The 26926-nt window shown below is 41.1% G+C and overlaps 1 long non-coding RNA gene across 4 annotated transcripts in view; it reads right to left on the reverse strand.

The window, feature by feature from the left end:
* The window catches only part of LOC141380134 (uncharacterized), a 71245-nt gene that overhangs the window by 20767 nt on the left and 23552 nt on the right, over positions 1-26926 (reverse strand). For all 4 annotated transcript variants that reach the window (XR_012397630.1, XR_012397633.1, XR_012397631.1 and 1 more), the window contains one exon: positions 8589-8665. This is a non-coding gene — a long non-coding RNA (uncharacterized lncRNA). The remainder of the gene's footprint in view (positions 1-8588; positions 8666-26926) is intronic.

Genomic DNA, 26926 nt, shown 5'->3' on the forward strand with positions numbered 1-26926 from the left:
GGTAAATATTTCATGGCGCGTAATTGAATCCGGCAGCGATTGAGCCGTTTCTCTACACACAGACTGAATGGAGGACTGATAAAACACACCGAATCTGCTTTCTGAACACGAGCACAGTGTGTGTGTGCGTGAGGCGAGAGCTATTGTTGCGTCACACAAGACGAATACATTACAATACAGGCCAAAATTAGCCAGAGGAACGCAGTAATTGTAGAAATGAGATAAACAAAGACCACAGCCGTTTATTATGAGTTTAGAACGTTTGGAAAAGTGGCAGAAGGTGGATTTTTCGGATCAATCATCTGTTGAGCTGCATCCCAATCATCACAAATACTGCAGAAGACCTACTGGATCCGGCATGGAGCCAAGATTCTCACAGAAGTCAGTCAAGTTTGGTAAAGGAACAATCATGGTTTGGGGTTACATTAAGTATGCGGGTGTGCGAAAGATCTGCAGAGTGGATGATCAACATCAACAGACTCAGGTATCAAGACATTTGTGCTGCCCATTACATTACAAACCACAGGAGAAGGACAATTCTTCAGCAGGATAGAGCTCCTTCTCATACTTCAGCCTCCACATTAAAGTTCCTGAAGGTCAAGGTGATCCAGGATTGGCCAGCCCAGTCACCACACATGAACATTATTGGGCATGTCTGGGGTAAGTTGGAGGAGGCGTTAAAGATGAATCCAAAGGATCTTGATGAACTCTGGGAGTCCTGCAAGAAGGCTTTCTTTGGCATTTCAGATGACTTTATTAATCAGTGATTTGAGTCATGTCAGAGATGTATGGATGCAGTCCTCCAAGCTCATGATGGAGTCAGACACATTATTCATTCTGTTTCCACTGCAGCAGGACTTTATATTTTATACCGGACATTATTTCGGTTCAGTTATGAGACTTTTGTCTAAGCAAAGTCAGATCTTACTGCCCAAATAAATAATTCAAAATCAAGGCTTTATCTTATTTTATTTAAGTCAAATAAGTGTTATCTAGAGGACTTTGCCTTTCATATAAGCCACTTCTTATACCAAATGATCAACTAGAAGTCGAGTTATTATTTGTTTTTCCTAAACCTTAGGAAGACTTTAGTCAGGTAGTGTATACAAAATATCCTTATTTATTCATTTGACTGACTGGCAAATCTACAAAAATAAATGTAAAAGTATTACATTTTGCGTTTATTCTTTATATTAATGGTAATATAACACAATATCTGGGCAACATATTTAGAATGCACTGCAAAAAAAAAAAACAGTGAGGTTCAAACAGGGCTTAATTTGTGCCTGAACAGATCAGATCCGGCACCTCTGAAATCTGATCTCGCACCTCATTTTATCGATTCCCCTCCTCAAACGCCCTCCTGCCCCATCCGCTGTTCACTTTCACTTTCTTCTGTGACTCCCCAAACCTGTTCACTTTCATTCGCAACACCCACAACAAGCCCACGACAAGGTGTAAAGTTATTGCATATCATATTTAACAAACCGTTTACTGCTCATTTTGTGTAATTTAGCTCACATGGAGGATTGAATATTAATCAGATGATGTCATTACGCTGCTGTTCCGTCAGCCAATCGTTGCGTTGCTGACTAAGATTTCGATGATCGATAGATCAGTCCTTCACAACACACGCAGCGATCTCAGATCAGTTCATCCAGACATTTTAATCTGATTCACGAACTTGTTTGAAGAACCAAATTAGCCAGGGATCAGTTATCCAGATTAAAAGATCCAGAATTTGCCAAAATCATCTTAGATCATTTAAGCGAGGTATAAAGAACGGACCCCAGTTATCAAGATTTACAGATCCAGGATCTGCCCAATCATCTTTGATCATTTAAGCAAGGTAAAAAGAACGGACCCCTGTTATCAAGATTTACAGATCCAGGATCTGCCAAATCATCTTAGATCATTCAAGCAAGCTAAGAAGAACGAACCCCTGTTATCAAGATTAGCAGATCCAGGATCTGCCCAATCATCCTAAATCATTTAAGCGAGGTACGAAGAACGAACCCCTGTTATCAAGATTAACAGATCCAGGATCTGCCAAATCATCTTAGATCATTTAAGCTAGGTACAAAGAACGGACCCCTGTTATCTAGATTAACTGATCCAGGATCTGCCAAATCATCTTAGATCATTCAAGCAAGCTACGAAGAACGAACCCCTGTTATCAAGATTAACAGATCCAGGATCTGCCAAATCATCTTAGATCATTTAAGCTAGGTACAAAGAACGGACCCCTGTTATCTAGATTAACAGATCCAGGATCTGCCAAATCATCTTAGATCATTCAAGCAAGCTACGAAGAACGAACCCCTGTTATCAAGATTAGCAGGTCCAGGATCTGCCCAATCTTCTTTGATCATTTAAGCGAGGTACGAAGAACGAACCCCTGTTATCAAGATTAACAGATCCAGGATATGACCAATCATCTTTGATCATTTAAGCGAGGTACGAAGAACGAACGGCAGTTATCAAGATTAACAGATCCAGGATCTGCCAAATCATCTTAGATCATTCAAGCAAGCTACGAAGAACGAACCCCTGTTATCAAGATTAGCAGGTCCAGGATCTGCCAATCATCCTAAATCATTTAAGCGAGGTACGAAGAACGAACCCCTGTTATCAAGATTAACAGATCCAGGATCTGCCCAATCATCCTAAATCATTTAAGTGAGGTACGAAGAACGAACCCCTGTTATCAAGATTAGCAGATCCAGGATCTGCCCAATCATCTTTGATCATTTAAGCGAGGTACGAAGAACAGACCCCAGTTATCAAGATTAACAGATCCAGGATCTGCCAAATCATCTTAGATCTTTTTAGCGAGGTACAAAGAAACTGAAACGCTAATATATTTCACAAATAATCACAACACATGCCAAGTAACTCAATAAATAAAGCTCAAACTTTTTAAGTGGAAACGCTGATGTAATATGTTCTTGAATAGTGTAAAATAATAAAATGTTGGCATGTTCGTTCTATCACCCTAAATAATGCTGGGTTATATCAACCCAAATCGGGTAAAAATAGAGACGCTAACTCAAACACTGGGTTAAAATTAGGCAAAGTTTTGTTTACATAAATACCCGAGTAGGTATTTTTGCATATCACAGTAATAATAATCACAGTTTCCATAGCTCTTCCAGCTGTAAGTCACTACAATTATTCAGATACTGTAATACGTCTATGTTTAATTCAATGATTCATGCTTTTGTGTGCACTGGAATGCTCCTGGATTCACACTTTAAGTGCACTGTGAGCTGAATAAATGTGACATGTTCATCCCGACACAACGTTTGGCTCGTCCACTGATCTCAGAAGACAGATAAATGCGCATGTGAAGTTTTGTGGTGGCAGGTGTGTGTGTGTGTGTGTTTTGTTTTTTTTTGGGTGAGATGATGCAATAGCATAGGTCCTGACTGTAACCCTGATGAACACCCCCCTCCCTCCCACCCCAACAACCCTCAACCCAAACCTGACTGTTTCGATTCAATGCATTGTGAAAAAATAGTGGAAAATGGAGAAAAGGAGTAAAAAGGATGCTGAGGGTGTAAATGAGGGCTAGCAGAGCTTCAATCGTATCTCCTGAGGTGTCGCTAACTCTTGATGAGTTCACCAACGCTGGAAATTGAACTAAAAAGATGCCTTAGAGAGCGACAGATGCTTGATTAAGGGTCAGTGCGAGTTGTAATGCAGTTTACTTTCTACTCGAGACAGGTTCAAACATCATGATAAAAGCTCAAGCTTAAGACAGAATACGATTATTTATTTATTTATTTAAACTACTGATTGCTCTATGGAGCTTATGATATGCCAAAACTATAGGACTTGTGTTAATTTGGATAATTGGACAATGATTGTTTAGTGATTATATGCCATTCCAATAGTTTTGAATGAGCTTTACTTTTGTAATTTACAGTTTTTCTCAGTTGCTTTGGTGCGTTTCTCACAACACGAGTGAATTTTTGCACAACAGTTAATGCATTTCTTAAAACAATTAGTACAAACTGCAAAACCTAGCTGATAACCTGCAAAAGCGCGTCACATGCTCAAAATGGATAGTTCATTCCTCAAAAGCAAGTACTGATGTCAATCAAAGTGTCAGTATCATCAAAATGAAAAGTCCTGACACCATTGTTTATGAACAGGATAGTCAAATGGTCATGTTTTCATTAGGACAGTTTACTCTGTACTTTTTTTTCAATGCAAAAAGGCAGATTTTGGTGACACTGCCTGAAAATGCTCAAGACAGCACTGTATACTATTTGCACAGCCATTAGAAAACTACAGTAAAGTTAGACATCACTGCATAGTGAGGTATCTGAGTACAAGACACTGAATATGTATGTTTCACATTTTTACTGCATTTGCCCTTTACAATCCTTATTTATTCACAGCATTGTGCAAAAGAATAAACACACCCTTATTTACAACAAACATAAACTCCCTTTGGGTAGAGCTGTGCACAACTTTACACAATATTGCAGTACATATTGGAACTGAGCCTACAACATTCACAGGTCTGTAAATCATTCATCAAATTGTTCAATTTTAAAGACATTTTCAGGAAAATAAATATTTAAATTTGTTTTATAAAATTTGCTTGACAGATTTTGACAGGTAGTTCAACATTTTTGTATGTAATGACTCAAGTAATGAAATGAGAGCTGTTAGTTTTATATGGGATGACTATTCAGCATTTACAAGTTTAGTTCATTTTGACTGACATGACAGAAGCAGATGATAATGTTATAAACAGCAGAGAGCTGTATGAAAGCAATTGATGCATGTGCAAAAGCATTTACAATTTGTTGGAAAGAATGTGAAACTGCTACTTGGATGTGCACAAATGACTAATTGTTTTGAGAAATGCATGACCTGTTGTGCAAATGTAAATAGTGTTGTGAGAAATGCACCAAAGTGACTGAGAAAAACTGTAAGACAACTGATTTTTAAGGCAGATTTATTTAGACATTTTCAAACTACAGATTTGATTTTTTTTGCAAAAAATACTAAATGATAACTTGAAACTGAAGCCTCGTCTTTTGAATCTTCCATGCAAAATTTGGTGGAAAAAAAAGAAAAAGAATCGTAATATACAGTCTTCCCACAACAAATCTATGTATTGAAAGTTTGCCTGCTCATTCATGAGCCTAAATGTGAATTATGCACCAAATTTAAAGAAGAAATAAAGATTAACTCACTTTAAAAAAAAAAAAGGGGAATGGTTTAAAAAATAGGAAACAGTTTGTGAAAATTGGCAACCATAAATCATCATATCTAAATGTAAAGTGTGGCATACTACAAGGATCAGCCTTAGGTCCAATATTGTTTATTATTTACATTAATGATATGTGTAGGATATCAGAGTTCATTCATTCATTCATTCATTTTCTTGTCGGCTTAGTCACTTTATTAATCCGGGGTCACCTCAGCGGAATGAACCGCCAACTTATCCAGCAAGTTTTTACGCAGCGGATGTCCTTCCAGCCACAACCCATCTTTGGGAACATCCACACACACACACTCATACACTACAGACAATTTAGCTTACCCAATTCACCTATACCGCATGTCTTTGGACTGTGGGGGAAACCGGAGCACCCAGAGGAAACCCACGCGAACGCAGGGAGAACATGCAAACTCCACACAGAAACGCCAACTGAGCCAAGGATCGAACCAGCGACCTTCTTGCTGTGAAGCAACAGCACTACCTACTGCGCCGCTGCTTCGCCAGTGATTGACATATAGATGAATGAATAAAGTAAGAGAGTGATAGACACTAATACTAACTTTTAATTCATACTTCATCCTTAAGAAGTATATATCGGATGCAGATTTAATTGCCTTGTACAACAATATATAAAGGCTCAAAACAGACTTAGGCTGCTTTCACACCTGTGAATTGATTCAGTTGTTCCGAAACAGGGATTAAAATTGTTACATTGTTGCTCTTTGCTCTTGGAGCTGTTCGCTTTCACACTGCAAAGTTTCTAATCGGACCAAAAGAGCTAAAACAAGTCACGTGCGAGTAAACTCTCCTCACATTGGTCAGAGTGTCAGGGTTTATTTTGCAGCGTCCCGCTAAGCTGTCAGGAGAGGTGGGGGTTTGGTGGTGATTGACAGGGTGCGCGGAGAGACGCGGTGGGGAGGGGTGAGAAGGGTGCGCGACGATGCCTATTTGAGGACCGGGAGTGAGACGCGAGATTACCGGGAGATCATCACTCGTTTGCGGGCATCCGGAGACTCGCGAAACTTCCCGCCCTACTCATAATTCTCTCTTCATATAGCCGTAAGCCTATTACACATCCATAAAACACTGTGATATAACCGCGCTCGGATCGGATCGCTTTCTCACTGCAATTGAACTGCTGATTGAACTGTTCGTTTCAATCGAGCCGAGACCACCTCATTCAAGCGATCTCGGAGCGATTACTTTGGCGCGGAACAGAGCGCGATTGCCCTGTTCACATATGCCAATCGAACCGCGCTAACTGGGCAAACGAGACACGTTCCGAAACAAAAGTGTAGGTGTGAAAGCACCCTTAAAAGCCAAAGGTTGACATGCTCGTCTTTGGAATCTTGCCTGAAAAAAATGAGCGGAAAACTCCCATTGAAAAACTTTGCTTAGCCTTTCCAAAATACATCTGTGTGCTGAAAATGTGCACGCTCAATCGCCGCATTTCCACTATCGGGCCAGTGCGAGCCAGGGCCTTAATCGGGCCGGGCCAATAGTCCGGGAGGTTGCGAAATGAGGCCGAAATCATGTCGCGTTTCCACTGTCGGGCTAGTAGCTCACAGCGCGTCATGCAAACACCGCCCACAGAACGTCCCCGAATCAAACGTCACACAACCTGCCCACTTAAGCGGGAATCAGGCAAATAAAGCATACCATAGAATCATCACGAAACAAAACCATTAAAATAAAGACAACCGAAACAAACAAATGACACGTTACTGTACAGCAGTACAGTATATGTCTATGCGCACCAGGCACGTGCACACATAGGGCTCAACCTGTGCAGTGCACATGCCCTTTTTAGTCTTGGATAGAAAGTGCCCTTCCAAAATGATCAAAAGTGCCCCACGCGGCTATTGATAACACTTAATGAGACAAATACACCAAATTTCAAGACAAACGTAATAGTTTAACCGGCCCTTTAAAAAGAGGAAGGTTAAATCACTCCAGCCAAATTTCTGGCGGGTGCCTTGAAGGCCGAGAGAAAGTGTTCAAGGACACAGCTGTCCTCCAGATCCTGCTTATATGGCATCGCAGGCGGGTTAAAACGCCATCATTAGCATTAGATTCTCTCTCTCCAGAAACTGACATCCGGCTGCCTGTCAGGATTTCCTCCTCCAGTGCGGATACAAACAACTGTTTACTCGACCGCAACGAAGCCCAGATGCCTTCTGTGCGTTTGCAGTGACAGGCCTTTCATTTTGCCCTTGATAGTGTTTACGTACCAAATCACATTGTGTACACAAGCATGTAACCACAGAAGAGAGACAATATGGCTCGCAGAAACACGATGAGATTCAGATGGCGAGGCTTCATTTAAACAAACAATTGATAAAACCATAGAGAGAGAAAGTGGTGCAGATGGAGAAAAGATAGATAGATAGATAGATAGATAGATAGATAGATAGATAGATAGATAGATAGATAGATAGATAGATAGATAGATAACGCAGACCTCTCCTCGTTCCCTTGGATCCTTTACTGGATGGATGGATGGATGGATAGATAGATAACCCAGACCTCCCCTCATTCCCTTGGATCCTTCACTACATAGATAGATAGATAGATAGATAGATAGATAGATAGATAGATAGATAGATAGATAGATAGATAGATAGATAGATAGATAGATAGATAGATAGATAGATAGATAGATAGATAGATAGATAGATAACCCAGACCTCCCATCGTTCCCTTGGATCCTTCACTAGATAGATAGATAGATAGATAGATAGATAGATAGATAGATAGATAGATAGATAGATAGATAGATAGATAGATAGATAGATAACCCAGACCTCCCATCGTTCCCTTGGATCCTTCACTAGATAGATAGATAGATAGATAGATAGATAGATAGATAGATAGATAGATAGATAGATAGATAGATAGATAGATAGATAGATAGATGGATGCTAAACATTTGTGTAGTGGAAATTGAAGAGTCTTTCGTATCTTCCACATAAAATTTGGCGAACATTTTAAAATTAAATCCCAATACGAAACTACATACAGCCATCCCAAAGCTCGTCTATGAAATATTTCAAGCAGAAATAAGCAGTTTAACCAGGAATCAATGACTACCCATGTGAAGTCATGTCTACTATGTCTATATGATGCTTAATCTTATTTTGGACTATTTTTAGATGTCTATTACTTCCAATTTTGCAATTTTCTGGAGATCGTGAATTATGTAGCCAGAAGTACGTATGGCTGCATTTCGTCTTTAAAACGAGTGCTACGGGGTGGTGTGGCGCTTTTCTTTTTCGCACAACCAGCTGACTGCTTACCTCCGTATGGATGGCTTTCCTGCCATTACCAGTTTGTCGAGTTAGCTTACCATGTACTTTGGTGGAATTGAGACGCAGAGGAGTTTACAGCGACGGTGGGAGTCCGGTGAAGAACGGTTCCAGAAAGCTGGTAAGACAAAAACAAAAGCCAAAAAACTAAAATAACCAAGTAAATAACAGGGTGAGAATGTGCAAAAATCTAAAAACGGGGTAAAAATCAGGCGGCCGAGAGGGCTTTTCTTTTTCTGGATTGCTTTTTAAAACTCTCGGTTGGGTTTAGGGAAGTGGGTGGGTGAGTCAATCGGTGGCACTAATGAGAGAAATGGCACTCGTGAGAGAAAATTTAAATCTGAAAAAGCGTACACAGCGGCCTCTGGTAAATTAGCGAAAACAAAAACTGCAAACGTATTTCTGGGATGTATTTGGCACTCTTTAGAAATGTATATAGAGGTACATTTTCAGAATGAACTTGGGTTGAAATTTAGCCTTGTTTAGCATAGAGGTCTATGTTTAGAAGTCTTTTAACCACAAAAATTGCTGACTGAATATTGGATGCAGATTAAAAGCCTTGTACAACAACAACCACAAGGCTCTTTGGATTTACAATTCATAATTGCAAGTGACTATCTCAGAACCTGGATCGGTTTCTTCCTCCATTTCTCAAGTGTAAGTACATGTGATTTAAGTTGTTGCCTTGTTTACTCTTGCTTGCAAATGTATTTAGTCGTGATTTGTTACTTGTAACCGCGTGTACTGTATCAGGTTAACTCTCTATATTCTCATATCGCATGTAAAGCCACGTTAAAAACGCGACACGTGCTGCTTTGTTTACGGACCCGCGTGGAGGAGGGTAATGTGTGCGTGTGTGCGGTGTCTTCCTCCTCAGAGGGTAAAGTGTGTGTGTGTGTGAAAAGACCAGAGTGTGAAAAGCTAGAAGATCTCCTCGCCAGTTCTTGGGAGTTTTTGTTTAAAAAATAGTTAATCGTCTGTATTTTTAAGTCCATCGTCTGTATTTACATTCACCCACTGGCAGCCAAAACCCAAGCCTTACACTATGAAGCGTGTATGCACTGTGACTACTTTTATATTGTTGATTAGCTGCTGGGCATTTCACTCTGTCTCGCGCTGAAGGCTGTCAGTATCGACCAATCGCAACAGAATATGATCGGTCCAATCAGCGCAGATTAGCTTCCTGCTAAGGAGGGGTTTGGGAACAAATGAATTCATATGGGAGTCGCTGGGATAATTAGGTAAAAATAAATGCAGATTACAAGATAATGAAAGTGTTTTTTGACCTTGCATGCATATTAGACTGTTAGTAGAGACCCTTACAACCAAAATATGACCCTATTTCATGTATAATATGGGCTCTTTAAGGCAAATTGTTGGCGCATAGCTATTGTGAGAAATTAAAATAGACTGCATCATTGACCAACTAAAAGCTGCTCTGAATTCCAGCGCAAAAGCAAGTTAGCTATGCGCCTATGCAGGTACTATTGATTACACATTGCCTAGTACACACAGGATGTACTGCAATACACAAATAATTGGAAAATAAACTGGACATAGGAACTGAATTTAGAAATAGTTTTAAAACTAAATCTTTGCACTTAAACTCGCTCACGCTCAATCTGCCCAGTTGGTGGAATGAACTCCCTAACTGCATCAGAACAGCAGAGTCACTTGCTATTTTTAAGAAACGACTAAAAACTCAACTATTTAGTCTCCACTTCACTTCCTAATCTGCAATTTGCTCTTAGTTGCGTAAATTGCTTCCTTGTCCTCATTTGTAAGTCGCTTTGGATAAAAGCGTCTGCTAAATGACTAAATGTAAATGTAATGTAAATGTAAACTAAATTAAAAACAAAGTAAAAGAGTAAAACAGAGCAAAAGTAAAGAGACAGTAAAGAGGCTGAATGGAGGAGGCTCATTCTTTATCCCCGCGCTGTCGATGCTCTGTTTAACCGTTTTCTCAATAGTGAAGCGTTTAGTTCTTCTAGTAACAAAGTTGCTATGTAAATAGCAAATGTGCCATGGCGCGACCCAACTGACTCTTAAGGCTGATTTATACTTCTGCCTCAAACGCAGGCGTATGCTACGGTGCTGACGCATAGCCCTCGCCGTGGCCGTCGCTGACGTGCAACTCTCAAAAAATGTAACTACACGTCGCAACGACGCGTAGTGCAAGCTCTGTGATTGGTCGGCTTGGTAGCGGGACCGAGAGCCGCGCGAATGGTGCGAGCCTGATGGAGCGATTGTTTACAAGTGGGGAGTCCCGTGAAGGAGCTCCAGATGGAAAGTTAAAGTTAAAGTTGTTGCACGTCCGCCGGTTCCTGCCTCAAAATGAGCGAGTTTGAGCCACTTGTACATCCCGGAAGTGTTCAGGAAAAGCAAAACAGCAGCGAAGAAACTCGACACAGAGGAACATTAACACCTCACTGCCAACTAGGGTTTCGGAAGTGTTAATGCAGACCAACAGAGACAGCGCGCAGAAGTATAAATGCACAGCTACGCGCGTTGCATGCGCCGTGGGTTAGGCTAGTCACTTGATGCAGAAGTATAAACCAGGCTTAAAAGAGAATGGGAGATGAGATTGGTTTAATGCACGTTATACTCAAAACACACCCAGAACTCATTAAGAGAATAAGCACATCCTGTTAGACCATGCGCCGGGGCATAGAATGTAATTTTTTGTCCTTAAAATAGCAAAAGGGAATTCGGACAAGCCCTTAATGCTTTTGCACAATACGCTTTAGACTTTGTGCCTAGAACGTTAAAATAGAGCCCAATAAACAGAACCAGTTAAATGTTGTTGTTTTTTTTTTACACTGCTTGTACTTCAGTAAAATACTTTTTTGTTTCATTCGATAAACTACTAATGATGTTTTACGTTACATTTAAAATAATTATGTTGTCATTTAGAACTAACTAAAATCTGTTCCGAGGAGTTAAAAAAAAAAATCCTTATTTGGTGGAATAATCTTGATTTTCATCACAACAATTGAAAATATTTGATATTCTGACCAAATCTCATTAAACACATTTTAAAAAATCCACTAAATGACAATATTTTATTTAAAATTTGGAAGAAATGTTTACTTTTATATAACCAAACCCATATTTTACAAGTAAAACCATAGAAACAGTATTGTCAAGTGGTCTCTTCAGATGTTTATTTTTTCCTCCATAGCTGCAGACAGATGTCAAGCTTTACTTTGCAGTGAAGTCTGTTTCTGAGATGCATCTAGGTTAAACGGGGTGGGAAGCTAAATGGAAATCTTCCTCAAACTCTCTCATCTGCATGTGTGGACCCTTGATAATAGTCAAATCAGTACAAATCCTGACACATCTGACTCCAAATGTGAGTGTTTCCTGTGATTGGAGCTGCAGGTAACACACACACACCGAAAGTTTTATTTCCACAAGCTGTGTCAGGACTGCAGATTTAGCTGTTGAGCGGACTGGAAGACTGAAGCGCTGACATTAAAGCGCTTTCCCACCATGCACCTCTGATCAATGAGTATCTGATTGAGAAAGAAAAACAACCTCGGGCCCAAGGCACAGAATACTGAACGGTACCATACATGACGCCAATGATAAACTACAAAAAGACTGCAGCTCGGGGAAAATAGCGTGTTCAAATATTTGGAAAAACTGCCTTCGCGATGCTCTGCAGTTCCTATAGAGTGTCTGCATTGGTTTCAATGTGGTTGATAAGGTGCTCTAAGTGGTTGAAGAGGCTTGCGATGTGCTTGCTAGGGTTTTCTGAGCATTTAAATCCATTACTGGACAATAACTGAAGGGGGAAGAAAGGTGATTTAAGTGACTTTCAACGTGGCATGTTTGTTGTTGCCAGACGGGCTGGTCTGAGTATTTCAGAAACCGCTGATCTACTGGGCTTTTCACGCGTAACCACCTGTAGGGTAGTGGTGGGCAAAGCGAGGCTCGTGAAACACTGAAACAGTCGAAGAAAATGTGTCGAAGCTTCGAAACCTTTTGAAACCACTCTACAGTGACACCTAGAGGTCATTTATTATGTATTGCACTGAAACAGCTTCAGCAAAGAACATTTGAGCAAATTGAGGCAATAAAGCCCACTTTGTTAACTTGAACCTTCAAGTTATTTAGTGGAGTGGTTAAGGTGTCTGAATTCCATGCGGGTATAATGGGTTTGAATCCAGGCTGATATAGTTGTTTTGAAATCCTTAATACATGCTTTGCTCTTGTATCGTTTTGTTTTAACATTGGTCTGCTATCCGAATAAACAATTTGCGAATAAATATGTCTTGTTTTGGTCTTAAAACAGGGTTGTTGCTAGATCAGAAACTGTGGCTTAAAGTTATCAAGAATTATTTATATTATTCATTAAATTTCCCCATTTATTGTATTTTATTAATGTCTACCCAAATCCTAAACCCAACTATCACAGTGCTGTAAAATTATTAATTATTGTTTTACAGTGTTACAAAAATGATGCTAAATTGATGGCGTAACTGCAGCTGTGTCCTATTTAGGCTACACAAAACAGAAACATGATTAAAATCCATGAAACCATGATTTCAGAGTATTTGTACAAGTCGGGATTCATACCCAAAACGTCATTTGAAGCACAGTAACAGGGTGCACACACACAGTCCATATGAAACAGGGATTTTTCTTGACCTTGGCAGCTAAATGAAGATTCGCCAGGTCTCGAAACGCTTCTAAGCTGATTCATGCTTTGAATCGCTTTAGTCACATGACCAGGTGTTTCAAAACACTTTAGTCACGTGACTTGGGTGCTTCGGATCATGCTTCGGTGCAGTGTTTCGAAACACTTGCGCTTCGGGATCTCGACACTGTGTCGAAACGTCAGTTTCATGGCAGCCATCTCTACTGTAGGGTCAAGAGCGAGTGATCTACTGCAGCGGTTCCCAACAGGGGGATCTCGGCCCACAAGGGGGCCTCAGCGAGCTCGGTGGGGTGGGTCACATGACAATCTAAATAAAATTTGGAGTAGACAACTAGGAGAACGATCATGTTGCCTTATTTCTTTTTATCCATAGGGTGACCAAAAATTGACAAATAATTAGGGATGTAACGGTATTGTAAATACCGTCATACCGCAATATTAATTTTTTTCGATATTACCGAAGTCGCATGACTCGGTAAAACTATAGGTCTTCTGAGAAAATTTGCTCAGGCGAATGAAGCGAACGGGAGGTAGCGGAAACTACAATTCCCATCAGCCCATGCTTGACCATCATCCCTTGCGGTCTGTTGTCGCTACAGATCCAGTAATGCGGAAATGGAGTGTGCTGCTAGAAGCGGGGATGAAAAAGAGCTGGAAAACTCTAAAGCGGGTGTTGTCGCCGCGCGCGTACCAAATAGCGGTGTTGTCGCGCGAGTTCTTATCAGCTGTGTTGTCGCACGTGTACTGAATAGCGGTGTTGTCAGCACACTGTTCAGATTGATGCAGACATGAGACCTCTATCTCACTCATGGTTTGTCCTCTCAAGTGGGGGAAAGACAATGCACAACGTTACCCACTGCTGTCAACCTGGGCCAAGTCATATCTCTCTTGTCCCAGAAACCTCAGTCCCAAATGAGAGGGGTTTTTTCTATTGCAGGGGACATTGTAAATACCCAGAGATACCAGCTTTTACCAGATTATATTTATATGATAATTTTCCTTTAAACCCATCTCTATCTAAGTGAGTGAGTGATTAAATGTTGAATGTGATGAGTTTTCAACAATACCAAATTGAAACTTAATTTTTTTACATGGTTTAATATTTTTTTGTTATTAAAATTGAAGTTCCTGTTTCAAAGCTTACAGATAGATGACTAATTTGTATGTCATTGACACTTTTGGCACTTTTTTGGAGTATTTTCATAAGTTTTGTTTTCTCCTGTAAATGATTTAATAAATACCGTACCGTGACATTCATACCGAGGTATTACCGTACCGTGAAATTCTGATACCGTTACATCCCAACAAATAATTCATCCACACACACACACACACACACACACACAAAAAGAGTCTAATTCGCCTTCACATGTATACACTGTATATTGGACCCAGGTGAGGAACTCCAAACTTTTTGGGTCGCAGTGCTAGCAATACTGAAAACAGGAAAAAGCAAGACAGTTTTTAATAGTACAGCAAGCTTTACCCAATACAGGGCTCAAAATTGCACCCGAAATTTAATCTATGCGACATCATAATATATTTGAGTGCATTTGCGCGACTGCATGTAATGTTTGTAGCATGACCGGTTCAGATTTTTTTTTCTTAAAGCGAGCTGAATCGGTCTTCCTTGCTGCTACACTGGTTTACACTAGCTCTTAATCACTCAAGGATGTCCGCTGTCAGATGACGGGGAGCTTTTGTGACAGCAGGAAATCCAAACGGCTGAAGTTTGAGACTCAAGGAAAAGTACACGTTTGCAAACCCACCTAAATTTACAAATAACGACGACGATAAATGCGATCATGTGGCGAATGTTGATCTGCCAGCCGAGATCCACCGAGTGTTTGCAGAGAGAGTGCGGAAAGACTCGGACTGGATCAGACGTTTAATGGCCTGCATTGCATTCACTGCGTGTTCTGCGCAAATGGCCGATGTATACATGATCGCCAAAGAGTTTCGTCTTTACTAAGTTTAAACTAAAACTGCATGACAAAGAACATTTTGAACGAATCATCAATATGACTCGGGAACTACAGTACGAGTCCTCTCAGGGAGTGATTCGTTCATCGGGGCGTGCACACATTTGTGTAGGTGGTATCGTTCATTTTAAGTCTTTTGAGTCGTTCATCACGGAAAGGCAGAAGCCAATCATATGCGTTTAGAGCCGGAAAAAGAATTTAACCGCTCATCTCGAGTCCTCTATCAGGTCTGAGTCATGTTTAGAGCCGGAAAAATAATTGATCACTTAAACTCTCGAGTCCTCGGGTTTGAGTCATTCTGTCACGTGATGAACGAACGACTCAAGAACCAGAAGACTTGAAAGGTAAACTAATTGACATGGCTCCTATCGGCTCAGACTGTGCACATTGGTTAAGATTACACGTGACTGTCAGTGTTACGTGAACGAACCACTGACATTTGAAGACATAAAGAGGTGAGCTGAGCAAAGAGACAACAATACCTTCATAGACAAAAGAGCAGGTAAACACTGAATTAGTATCCCTGCTGAAAAATCCAGCTTAAACCAGCCTAGGCTGGTTGGCAGGTTTTAGCTGGTCTTAGAGGGGTTTTGGCCATTTCCAGGCTGGTTTCCAGCCATTTCCAGCCTGGTCTTAGCTGGTCAGGCTGGAAAATGACCAGCCAAATCCAGCTAAAACCAGCTTGTCCAGCCTGGTTTAAGCTGGACATAGCTGGTTTCGGCTGGACTCCCAGCTTGGCTAGGCTGGTCAAGCTGGTTTTAGCTGGTCATCTCCCAGCATAACCAGCAAAGACCAGGCTGGAAATGGCTGGAAACCAGGCTGGAAGTGGCCAAAACCCCTCTAAAACCAGCCTGGTCAACCAGCTAAAACCAGCCAACCAGCCTAGGCTGGTTTAAGCTGGATTTTTCAGCAGGGATTTTCTCCTTCTTATTGTATTCTATTTATGACGGTGAGAAGAAATCCGGAAGTATTGTTGGGAGTTGCATAGGAATGTTGTGTACCTGGCTATATATCTTATCAGTGAAGATAAAGTGACACAAATGAATTATTCCACCACCTTCCGAGTGACCCGAAGGTCCGTTTTGAATGAATGGTGAAAAAAAAGGGATAGAGCTCATTTTCAGCTAAGTTAAGGGAAATAGCACTAGTTAGCTAACGTTTTCTTTCCCAAACACACGTTTTAGATGCCATTTATCAAACTCAAGTTAATGAACTGATTCTTTCACTACATTAGACTCGTCACGCTACTGAATTCAAAGAAAAACCGGCAATTTCTCGTTAACATTTAAGGCACTGTTTTCTTAAAACAGAGCTGATTTGCCATTGTGTTCACGTGCTTAACAGAAATGCTTGTGATTGGCCGAGAAGGTCATCAGTTCACCTACCGCAGTTTACCGAGCACAAACACAGACGAGCAGAGCGATCTGCTTGACTCGACTGATCTTCCCGGCTGCTTCACGCTCCAGTCTGCGTGTATCTGTGTTTGCACTCAGTTTACTGCTCTTCACCCAGTGCAAACACAGATACACGGAGACTGGATTGCGAAGCAGCCGTGAAGATCAGTCAAGTCATCCGCGCTCAGCGGCACTTCAATATTAGCCATTTTTAAAACTTCAGTACCGGGACAACACTATTACAGACAACACGAGGGTGTGCTACAGAGGACTGCAGTGTTTTTTCGCTCAACAGGTTACATAGGCTGAAGCAGGAAAGCATCCTCACAGTGTTTAACTGCCATGAACTGAAGCCTAAAGAGGACACTTGTGCATATTACTCTTACAGAGATTGTGATGTTGTTTGAGGCCTAAATTGCTTTTAATTGTTTAAATTAAACTTACTGAATGATCTTAAAGTGATGTTTACACCATTTTTGCATTTTAAAATCTCGGCAACAGCTGGAGGTTTGTAGTCCACAGCATGTTACTGCAATGTTTACAGTGCTGACCCTATACTTCCGGGTTTCTTCCCACCACAGCCTCACTTTGGTTAAAAAAACAAGCCTATGAAACCAAAACCCCTTTAAAACCAGGCTGGTTTAAGCTGTTTTTTCAGCAGGGTACTGTGTTGCTACAATGTCTGAGTGGTTAACTTGAATTCAACTCGTTGACACAATCTACACCACAGGAGTCAAACTCAGTTCCAAAAGGGCCGCAGCTCTGCACAGTTTAGTTCCAACCCTAATTAAACACACCTGATCAAACTAATTAAGTCCTTCAGGCTTGTTTGAAACCTACAGGTAAGTGTGTTGGAGCAGGGTTGAAACTAAACTGTGCAGGGCTTCGGCCTTCCAGGAATTCAGTTTGACACCCCTGAGCTACACTGTAAAATGCTCGATAAAAAATAACATGTGCGCTTTTTACACTGCAGATTGTGTCATTGAGTTTAATTTGTTAGTAAGTTGTTGTGTGTTGTTTAATGCACTGCTACTGGATGCTGTTTTTAGGCTGTTCTGCTTGATTTGATGTCTTGCTATCTTGTTTCTAGGTTGTTTTTTACCAGTCGAGTTTTTCTGCCTCAATAGCAGAAATTGTGCAGAACAAATTACACAGAGTAAATGTCGTACATGTACATAATATTGTATTTGAGTTATGAACCCAATGCATAATACTGGCTATCCGCTAACAGCGATACGGCGGGTCACGCTATAATTCAATCTACAACCCACAGAAGAATAAAAGGACTTTCTACAACTCATGAAGGCCCTTGATGGCTTGAATCATTGTTGCTGGTTTGCGTCGAAGGGCCTTCGGGGGCTTTTTTGTTTCGTTTGTCATTCCACCCTCGCATACAATCCCATCAACAAATTTCCTCTGAAACTGTTTGAATCTGAAATTAAAAGCGCTTTTTGATCTGCTCAAAAAAAAGAGAGAGAAAAAAAAAAAACTGTCGAACAGCGAGCCCTGTTAATGTATTCATATATCCCGTGCGAGTTCATTATTTCCTCGTTCCTCTCTTTGGTTAGCAGCGACCCAAGGTCACCGAGGAACAGAGGGGGGGTTAAAAGAAGCAAAATCTAATTTGCGCTTCAGCAACTCGAGAGATTTGAGGAAAAAAAAACACACACAGTGCTGAAAACAAGCCAACCAATTCCCAAAGCTCACATTCAAAGGTGTTGGATCCAGCATTTAGTTGTCACTATTAACACCAGATGTGACAAGAAACACTGGCTCCCCCATTTTTAAAACAAAAACAGACGATAAAACGGAGGACTGAGCGATAATTGCTTTGAATTTCCAAACACAGATCCTTCACTTTAGAGTTGGGCAGGTTACTTACGAAATGTAACACATGGGCTGCGTCCGAAACCGCCTACTATTCAGTAGGTACTGCATTTGAATTTAAACGTGCTACTCGGCTGTGAGAAAAGTGTGTTCTATACAGTTTGAATGTGAAAAGTATGAATGGAATTCGGAAGTACTACATCCGCCATTTTGTCATCGTCACATGACCTATCTGCGTCCGTTTGCATCGCTTCACTCCCATTCATTAATTCTCGCGTGGGGCATCATGGGATAGCGCGGCGTGCATGGGATGCGCACTTCAGAATCTCACCGGAAAAAGTCATCAGTCTTTGTCCGTAGCCACTAAATCAAAAAGTTACGAAATGCCATGAAATTGCGTTGCATTCTCAGCTCACATCATTCAAAAGAAAAGGTCCACATTGTCCCCCGATAATGTCAACAGACTGGACTGTCTTAGCAACTGGCTGAATGTAAAGGAGGACTGGAAATGAGGTGTATCGGTAATGATAGGTAATGATGAGAAGTAGAGATCTGCGCAGGACTAAATTTTGAATCCCGCCCGCACCCGCCAGGTTTTAGCCCGAACCCGACCGCTCCCGCTTATATTAAGAATTTGTTGTCCCGCTGCCCGACCCGCCCCGTTTTCTGGCCGCCGCGCCCGATCCCGCTAAAGAGCGGGGGAGAACAAAACCAAAAATCCCCCAACTATACCGTCCAGACAGCCAAGCTGTCTGTATAAACACACACACACACAGCACCAAGCACACACACACAGACAAAGCTCTCTCTCTCATACACGCGCTCGCACTAACACACACACAAGCACCAAGCAGACACACAGGCATTTGCTGTTATATCAAAACAAAGGGTTGTATTACCATGTATGAAGTACCAATGTAATACCAAAAGGTTTTATATAAAGGTATATAAATACTGAGTCGCGCCAGCCCTGGGCCGCAGCACACATTACTCTCGGGCCGTTTCCGGCGCGGATGCGGCAGCGTCGGCTCGCTTACAGCCGCCGCATCTGGCCCGATTGATTCGAGTCCGGCAGCCGGAGCCGGGCCGAGTGGTAAGTCTCCAGCAGGCGAGAATCTAGCCGGAACTGGCCCGAGTGTATTTTGCTATCTGGGAAAGCTCTCTCTCTCGCTCTCATTCGCGCGCGCACTAACATAAACACACACAATCAGCAAGCACACACACAGGCAAAGCTCTCTCTCTCCCTCTCATTCGCATAGCAATATCTGCGATATTGCTAGACAGCCCGCTCCCATCCCGAATTAAACCCGTTACCGACCGCTCCCGCGATTTATTCGGAAATTTATGCAGACCTCTAATGAAAAGTATTTTTATATATATTTATATTTTTAGTATGTAGATTAAAATACATGACATTTCTGTCATTTTATTGACAACTCTCACTTCCAACATAGCTCAAAGTGCTGTAGTGGAAATGACATTCGAACCAATGTATTATCTTGGTAAAGCGTTACTCCCAACTTCTTCCAAAACATTGTTTTTGTCCAATTTTTGGCTCAATCCTTTGTAAAGAGGGCATTCCCAGAGTGGATTGCAACTCTGAAATATTAGCATTCGGCAACATCGCTGTCATCTAACATGAGCGGCGCACTCGAAGGACGGAGGAGAGGCTCATTATGAGGCGGGGATTGGGAACATCACTCAAACGCTGTTCTGAACGGCAACCAATCAGATGCCACTCCAATCAAGACAGCTCGTTAAGCTGATATTGTGTGATATTTATTAGAATTGGACTTGAGATGGGGGATGCTAATGAGAGAAGCGCTAAACAGTAACTCATGGGTTTGTAGCATCATTTGAACAATCACCAATCTTACAAATCTGAAGAGTTCCTTCAATGGCAAACAATCAAACGTGCATTCTCGTTAAACGGCTTGATAGGCCGACACAAAAACATGTGTTTTTCAATCCCTGCTCAAAAACAACAACAGAAATCCTCACAGAAGAGTCTCTAAGAGCTTTCAAAAAATAAAAGCGTATATTTTATGGTTTCTAATGGGACATTTTTAACATGCCAAGTTATGCTGCGGGCACATTAGAGTTTGAGCATGCAAAATTCTGTAGTATGGCAAAAAAGTGGCGGGACTTTTATTAAACCTTTAAAAAAGCAAGCGATCAGTGGTTGACTGGTTTTAGGTGGTCGACCAGGCTGGTTTTAGAGGGGTTTTGGCCATTTCCAGGCTGGTTTCCAGCCACAAGTAGGCGCGGCCAATTGTCGCCGTTTTGTTCCCACGTCATCGCACCCACGGCAGGAAACCAAACAAGGGCAAAAAGGTAGAGAGTGAGCGGAGCTACAGTCGCATGCTGGCATTTTGCTTGGACCTGGCCTAGACACACTTTACTTTGGGAGAAATGCTTAATACTTTATCACCTGCGACTCGTTTGTGTTCTGACCACTTGTGCTTGGCTGTACACTATATCAATAAAGTGTTTATTCTTTTAAAAACACTGCTGTAATACATTGAACCACTTAGTTCTTATGATGTTTTCCTACAGGAGGAAAACGCAAATGACTTCCAAACACTTAAAATATAGTCTGTGTTATGCCTAGTTCAGACTGCGTGATTTTAGCCGCGATTGAGAAATCGCCGACAAATGCCTGAAATCACAGGCAAATCGCTGCTCGTGCACGTGAGTGACAATCACACAGTATGAACTTTAAAGACGTCATCTGAGAGAATCGCCGACAAGTCGCCGATACCTGTGAGATATTTGGCGTGCTGAATATCTGGAGCTGTCGGCAATTCAAATCATGCTGTGTGAATTGAGTTTTGACTGAAAATAACATCAGCGATCGCCTACGGCCAATGAGAGAGCAGCTTTCACTTGTGTGTGCGCGCGTGTGTGTACCTGCTGCAGGCCAGCGGGAGGCTGGGGGAGAAGGTAAAAGCGCTCTTTTTTTGGTTTATTTGGACCCACGAAATGGAGGAAAAACTAGTGGAGGTTTGACAGGACTCAGGAGCAACCGTTTGACGTTTCATACAGAAAGAAATTAGTTTATTATGTACAGTATAATAAGTACATTTTTTACCCCATTAAAGGCTTCTTTCTCATTATGTAGTTAATAACAAAAGATATACTACGTGTTTTTGGCTGCGAGACGTAGTTTGGACGAAGTTGTCGGCGATTATTCCTATAGTAAAGTCATGCAATGTGAAAGTCCCTGTCGCCGACCCATCTTGCAGTGTAAAAGCAGCGATGAAACGCTAGCCCAGATAGTCAAGCAGTGTGAAAACATCTGTGACACGACTACTTTGAAAATCATGCAGTCTGAACTCGGCATTAGTAAATGCAAGACTATTGATGACATCTAGCATAACACTGTATGACAACGCTTCAGATGACTGATCTACAGCCCAGAGCTAATCAATCTGTCAGATTCTGCAGTGCACTACAGCTCTAAAGAACATTAGAAATGATCTGAAATGAAACAAATGCATTAATAGAGATGGATTACAAGTATATAACTTTACTCACATGGGAAACGGAGGCCGCGTGAACGGTTCGTGAGCACAATTAAGTGCACACATCATCCCATACCATCTGATAATTGTAGGAAATAATCCCAAAAGGCAACTCACTGTGTAAAGCCACACAAAACAAAACTAGGATGAATATGCTGAAATCCGTGGCTAATCTGCCAGAGTCCGCTGAGGTGACGGCAACCAGCGAGACCTAGCTATCAATCAAGTGACCACGCCCTTAATTATGCAAACTTAATATAACTTAATATAAAGGAAACGGATGAGTTATTAAAAAATTCACCCCCCCTCACAGATGTGATGAAGAATAATATTAGCTGTTTGAACCCAAATCGTTCTTTGTACCAGGCTGTAAACACCTTTTTACTGCTGTAAAGTTGGCCATTCTAACAGTGGGCTCAATTAAATTTTCCTCTAATATGGAGCCAGGACTAACGGAATTTCGATGAATTGCATTTTCAGTTACTTCCGTATTAGCCTCCCTTGGGAGAGCGGGAGGTTGCCGCTTGGTCAAATATAGTCAAACCCAACTGCTGGGGTAATAACCCTGCTGAAAAATCCAGCTTAAACCAGCCTAGGCTGGTTGGCTAGTTTTAGCTGGTCGACCAGGCTGGTTTTAGAGGGGTTTCGGCCACTTCCAGGCTGGTTTCCAGCCATTTCCAGCCTGGTCTTAGCTGGTTAGGCTGGGAGATGACCAGCTAAAACCAGCTTGACCAACTTAGCCAGGCTAGGAGCCCAGCCAAAACCAGCTATGTCCAGCTTAAACCAGGCTGGTCAAGCTGGTTTTAGCTGGATTTAGCTGGTCATTTTCCAGCCTGACCAGCTAAGACCAGGCTGGAAATAGCTGGAAACCAGCCTGGAAGTGGCCAAAACCCCTCTAAAACCAGCCTGGTTGACCAGCTAAAACCAGCCAACCAGCCTAGGCTGGTTTAAGCTGGATTTTTTAGCAGGGAAGTGTCATTTAAATTTGATTTATAAAACTAATCCAACATTGGGTCAAATGTAGACCAACCCAAGCTTGGCAATATGGGAACATGTTTACACTAAAATTACACTTCATAACCCAATAGTTGGGTTTGTCCATATTTGACCCAACACAACCAGCATGTTTCAGAATGTGAAGTTTACATTAGCATTTACTGACTGTCCAAAAACATCCAAACCAAAGCTGTGTTCTCATTTTATACCAAGACGCTTCCAGTGGCATCTTTTATTTACTAGCAATACAGCTGCTATTAAACACCAGTGTGTAGACAAAGATATAATAGCTCCGCTAACTCACGCTTATGTGCTAATGCTAATTTTACGTTTGCATCCGCGCACCGAATGCAAATATATACCGTCAGGGGACCGGCGTGTCTTGAATTCAATCAAGATCTGTCACTCTTGATTTTCTGACACACGAGCTCTCACTAAACCTTCAGGAAGGAAGCGCGTCTCGTGTGATGTGTGTGAAGCATATGTTTGTGTTTGTGCCTGTGCATGCATTAATGTGCGCCGAGGTTGGATGGTGCTGTAAATATAAGCGCGCGTGTGTCTGTTGACGTCTACCCTCCAGACAAATGCCACGGCTGAAAAATGGAGGTTGAGCTGCGCCGCTAGTTGCTCGCAGCCTTATTAGCATACAGGAAAGGTGATGTAAAGTGACGCCGTCCCCGGTGGTGTAAATATTTTAATTCATAATGAGCTCGCTGGCGGATGGGGCTCTGGCCTCTCCTTGTTTGCTTTATTTATTCCGTCGGATGGCAAAAAAAGCTGCCGTGGTTTGCCCTGCGTCCTCATTACCGCTGCAGCTTATCTGAATCTGATTTTCCGTGCACTGGAGTGTTTAACAATGCACATACATGAAAATGCTGTCATTTTTAAAAGAGAACTGTCATTTCCGACACTTTCCTGTAGTAAAAATGACATTTCAACTTCACTTTATGCATCTAAACCAACATTATTAAATAGTACTTTCACTTTTTTTTGGCATAATTTTACCAAATTTCAGGTGTATTGGAAATGACGTGGTAATGATACAAGCATAGAATAAGAAAGGTTTATTATTGTTTGTTTACATATGACTTCTATTAAATAATATTTGCATATCTTTGCAAATTTTAGGTGAACTGGAAATGACGTGGCGGTAATGATCCATTTTTTTACACTATTAAATAGTACTCTACTTTTTGCCATCATTTGTTTTTGTATTGGAAATGAGGTGTTGTGGGAGTGATACAAGGACACAATAATGAAAGTTAAATAATGTTAATAATAGTTATGAAAATTAAAATTAATGTTTTAGTTAACTACTATTAAATAATACATGCTCCCTTTTCATGCAATCTTTCCAAATTTCTGGTGGACTGAAAAATAATGTGTAGCTGTAATGATAAGTATTTTTTAAATATTAAATATTTATATTTTTGATATATACTATAAAAATACGTTACAATTGTTTTTTTTTTTTGACATCTCTCACTTCTAAAGTTGTTCACACCAGACGCAGAATGCGCAAATAAATCACGCTATTTGCACATAAATAGATGCCTTAACATTTAGTTTACTCTCTTCATTCGCGCATCAAATTCACTTCACAATAGACACGGATTTACATCATGGGCGGAGCTTCTGTCTGCCCAGTGACTCTAGCTTTGTTGCTAAATGGCTAACACTGATTTTATTAAGAGAGTAGCTATGCTTTGTGCATTAGGAAGGCTGAAAAACTGTAGATTCGTTTGGCGCCGTATCAGAGTCCACTAGATCATTTCAAAGGTGCAACCAAGCTCTTTGAGTGTATCAACTCCTCCAGAAACAATACCTGGATGTTGGAGGCTTTCAGCAGTGCTTTTGACTGAACCAAGTCCCGTTTGATGAGCTGTTGTTGGTGTCTGCAAGAGGATTTTCCCTCTGCACACCAACAACAGGCAATATGTCAAACACACGCCTACAAGAACAAGCTTATGATTGACTAACATGGCACGAATGTCCGCTAAAGTTCAGATAATCCAACTCTAGTGATATGTGTGGATACGCCAGTTAAGCGCAAAACGCTCAACTTGCGGCACTTTATTTGTGCGAATCGCGGCATTTGCGCCACCTCATTCGCATGAATCGATCCACAGGATGTCTATTCGCATCTTTGTATTGATTTAACATGTAAATCACTCACTCTTAATGCTTTATCCATTTCTGGTTTGAACGCAGCGTTGCATAGCGAAAAGTGCTGTAGCGGAAATGACATTTTAAAAAAAGGTTGTGAATTATTTTTATAGCTAGCCTTTTATGCATCAATAACACACTTTTACATTACAAAAAATACATAATGATAAAAAATATTTATACCACTTTATTCACATAAGCTTACCAAATATATGGTGAATTGGAAATTATGTGAAACGGTAATGACACAAGCAATATTAACCTTGAAAATGACAAGTACAGAATAAGGAAAGTTTGCAAATGCTCATGTTACATTTCTAAATAAAATTGTGCACCCTTTTCATGCAATCTTTTCAAGTTTCAGGTGGACTGGAAATGACATGTAGCAGTAATGATACAATTTTTACTTGCACTACTAAATAGTTTTTTTGGCATAATTTGTTTTTGTATTGGAAATGAGGTGTTGTGGTAAAGATATAAGCACAAAATACGGAAAGTTAAATAATGTTATTGAAAGGTATTTAAACTACTATTAAATAATATAGGCACCCTTGGACTGGAAATGATGTGCAGTGGTACTGTAAAAATAAAATACTTTTATCTTTTATATTTTTAGAGACTTCCAACATAGATGACAGTGCTATAATGGAAATGACATTTGAAAAGTTTGGAATTTTTTTTATATAGCTAGCCTTTTATGAGTCAATAACATACACTTTTGTATAAAAATAGGAGTAAAATTGTTAATATTTAAATATTTACAACATTTTTACCACAATATTACCAAATTTCTGGTGGATTGAAAATGATGTCTAGCGGTAATGACAAGTATTTTATATATTGTATATTTATAATTTTATAATATACAATGAAAATACTTGACAATTCTGTATTTTTATTGACAACTCTCACTTCCAACATAGCTGAAAGTGCTGTAGCGGAAATGACATTTGAACTAATGTAAAATTGTATGTTATTGATGCATAATAGACTAGCTTTAAAGAGCCCATATTATACATGAAATAGGGTCATATCTTGGTTGTAAGGGTCTCCAACAACAGTCTAATATGCATGCAAAGTCAAAAAACACTTTCATGGTCTTATAATCTGCATTTATTTTTACCTAATTATCCCAGCGACTCCTGTATGAATCGTCCAGTGATTCATTTGTTCCCAAACCCCTCCTTAGCGCGAAGCTAATCTGCGCTGATTGGACCAATGACAGTCTGTCACGATTGGTCGACTGCCTTCAGTCAGAGAATGAAATGCCCAACAGCTAATCAGCAATATAAAAGTAATCACAGTTCATACACGCTCGATAGTGTAGGCGTGGATTTTAGCTGCCACACACACACACAAACACCTCTGGACGACAACGCTCCGGCCCGCACCCGCCAGGTTTTAGCCTGAACCCGACCGCTCCCGCTTATATTTAGAATTTCTTGTCCCGGTGCCCGAACCGCCCCGTTTTCTGCCCGCCGCGCCCGATCCCGCTAAAGAGCGGGGGAGAACATAACCGAAAATCACCCAGCAAAACAGTCCAGAGACAGCCAGACAGAGCTCGCTCGCTCTCTCTCTCTCTCTCATACGCGCGCACTAACACATACACACAAGCGCCAAGCAGACACACAGGCAGGCAAAGCTCTGTCTCATTCGCATAGCAATATCCACGATATTGCTAGACAGCCCGCTCCCGTCCCAAATTAAACCTGTTACCGACCGCTCCCGCGATTGATTCTGAAATTTATTCCCGCGTCGCAGAAATCTGGCGCGGGGACAGCCGCGGGAATGCAGACCTCTACCACGGAGCTCCGTAAACAAACAGCA

The sequence above is a fragment of the Danio rerio genome, chromosome 22, assembly GCF_049306965.1.
Source record: "Danio rerio strain Tuebingen ecotype United States chromosome 22, GRCz12tu, whole genome shotgun sequence".
Taxonomy (NCBI): domain Eukaryota; kingdom Metazoa; phylum Chordata; class Actinopteri; order Cypriniformes; family Danionidae; genus Danio; species Danio rerio.